Consider the following 2,850-nt stretch of genomic DNA (forward strand, 5'->3'; position numbering starts at 1 on the left):
TCTGTGGGTCAGAATTTGGGCTACCTACAACTATGTGGTTGCTCTCTTGGTCTCACTTAATTCACTCAAATAGCAGCATTATCTGGTGGGTTGGCTGGTGGCTGGTGGGTCTGGAGGCCTTAGCTGTGACTGCTTGTATCTGCTACACATGGCCTAATCCTCCATTGAGCCAGCCTAGGCTTCTTCACACTGTGTTCTAAGGGCAGCAGGAGAAGACAAACCCCATTGTGCCGACACTTTTCAAGTCTTTGCTTGCATCACGTTTGCTAATGTCCTATTGGTCAAAACATGTCAGCTAAACAAGTCCAGAGTCAGTGTGAGAAGGACCACACAAGAGTGTAGACACAAGAGTGGTTTACAGGGACCACTGCTGTGACAATCTTTCCCAAAATCCAAAACAAATTCCAAATCCTTCTGCACCTTCCCACATCCACCAGCTTATTTAGGATCCAAGACACTCTCATTTCTCACTTAGAAGTTGCAATAGACTGTTAACTTGTCTCTCTAGCTTTCCTTTTGTATCCCCCATAAAGTTTTCTAAGAACAACAGATAAATTATTTAAAATGTAAAGAAGATCGTTCTATTCCCTGACAAGACCCCTTCAAAGATTTATCATTTGATTAGAATGCAATACAGGGAATTCCCTGGCAGTCCAGTGGTTAAAACTTGTGCTTCCACTGCAGGGGGTGTGGGTTCCGATCCTTGGTCAGGGAACTAAGATCCCACATGCCGCACAGCATGGCTAAACATTTTTAAAAATTAAAATTTTCTTAAAAAAATGGAATGCAATATAGATGCCTTCCTTGGGCTAAAACACCTGTATGATTTTGTTTCCATTTGCCCATACTATTCCTCTCCCTTTCACTCTGCTAGTGTCGCAGATGCCATTTTTCAATTCATTAAGAAAATTGGGCTCTTTCCAATGATGCATCTTTCTATTGTCAGTTATACACTCTATGTAGAAGGCTCTTCCCTCAGCCTTTGCATGACTTGGCTCCATCCTGGATATCATTGACGTGGGATCCTTTGTTCCCTTTGAAGCACTCTATAAGTCACAATTTTTTATTCGTTGGTGTGTGTAATTCTTTTTTACTTGTTAGCTCCGTTACTCACTAGTCTATAGATGCATGAAGACAGGGGTGTGAATGGTTTTTTTGTTGTTGTTTGTTTGTTTTTGCACATTATTCTTCCTCTCATTTTAATACATAGTAGAAACTCAGGAAATCTCTGTATGATGATTTGTCTAAATTTGTTCTTCAGGATCTGTGCTCAAGAATGACACTGATTAAATAGTCCACATTGCACACCTAAGCTCCAGTTTACATTCTAGTCATTTATTTCAGATGTCACATGTTTGGTAACTGCAGAACCAGATTTTTCTAAGATCTGGTATAATCCTGAATTCTAATTTTCCACTCTCTCATTTTTCCAAAGCAGAGATTCTGATGTATGTAACAACCTAGATTAATCTCAAAAGTACTATACCAATAAAAAAAAAAAGGCAAAATATATATACACTGGTTCTATTTCCATGGCAGAGGGAGTTGGCTGGAAAGGGAAATGAGGACTATTTTGTGGTGATAGACATTTCTATATCTTGGTTGTAAAACTGGGTAACAGGTGCATACATTTGTCAAAAGTCATCTATATATACCCTTAAAATGAGTGATTTTCATTGTATGTAAATTATAATTCAATAAAGTTGATTTTAATACTGCTCAACAAAAAAATTTCAGGTAATCTTATAAACTCAAAAATATACTTAGAAATTTTATACACAATGTTGGAGTGTAAAACTTTAGAATTATTTGATATTGAACTTTGTTTCTTTCTTTTTTTCTTCAGGAAAATTTAATTATGTTCCCAACCAACTGATGTATTTTGCTTTTATCTGGAAGTACAAAGTAAAAGAAGAAAAGAACAATTACATATTTATAGGTACTGCTATTATGAAGTGATAATAATTGAATTACCCACTAGAATTCACTTAGACTGCTCATTTTCAGGAAGCATAGTTTGCCAAAAGGACTGGCTCATTTTTTGACTGCAGCAGAGACATAAACTTGGGTGAGTCAGGAATAAATGAGATTACAGAGGAATGTGAGCTGAGTGAATCCATTTTATTTTAAATGTAAATAAATGAATCCATTCCAAATATTCTTAAAAAACAATAAGCAAACAATTCTCATTTTACTAATGAAACTGAATGGGTTCATATGCACATGTGCTAAATATTAAAGGTTTTTATTTTGTAATAATTCAGTACTCTTGAAAACATAATGAACATAGAAGAGTATCTACACAATTATTATTTGCACTGATTCTAACTGACATTTAAAATTTAATTCCAACAAGAATATTTTGAAAAAAAACTGATTTTTTAAAATGGGCAAAGGATCTGAATAGGCATTTCTCCAAAGAATATATACAAACGACCAGCAACACAAAAAGGTGTTCAACATCATTAGTTATCTGAGAAATGCAAAACAAAAGCACAATGAGAAACCCACTAGAAGGCTAATATGAAAAAGACAGACAATAACAAGTGACGGGGTGGAGACCTTCAAGACAGTGGAGGAGTAAGATGTGGAGATCACCTTCCTCCCCACAAATACATCAGAAGTACATCTATATGTGGAACAATGCCTACAGAACACCTACTGAATGCTGGCAGAAGACCTCAGACTTCCCAAAAGGCAAGAAAATCCCCACGTACCTGGGTAGGGCAAAAGAAAAAAGAAAAAACAGACACAAAAGGATAGGGACAGGACCTGCACCTCTGGGAGGGAGCTGTGAAGGAGGAAAAGTTTCCACACACTAGGAAGCCCCTTCACTGGTGGAGATAGGGG

This window comes from Phocoena sinus, chromosome 6 (genome assembly GCF_008692025.1).
Source record: "Phocoena sinus isolate mPhoSin1 chromosome 6, mPhoSin1.pri, whole genome shotgun sequence".
NCBI classification, from domain to species: domain Eukaryota; kingdom Metazoa; phylum Chordata; class Mammalia; order Artiodactyla; family Phocoenidae; genus Phocoena; species Phocoena sinus.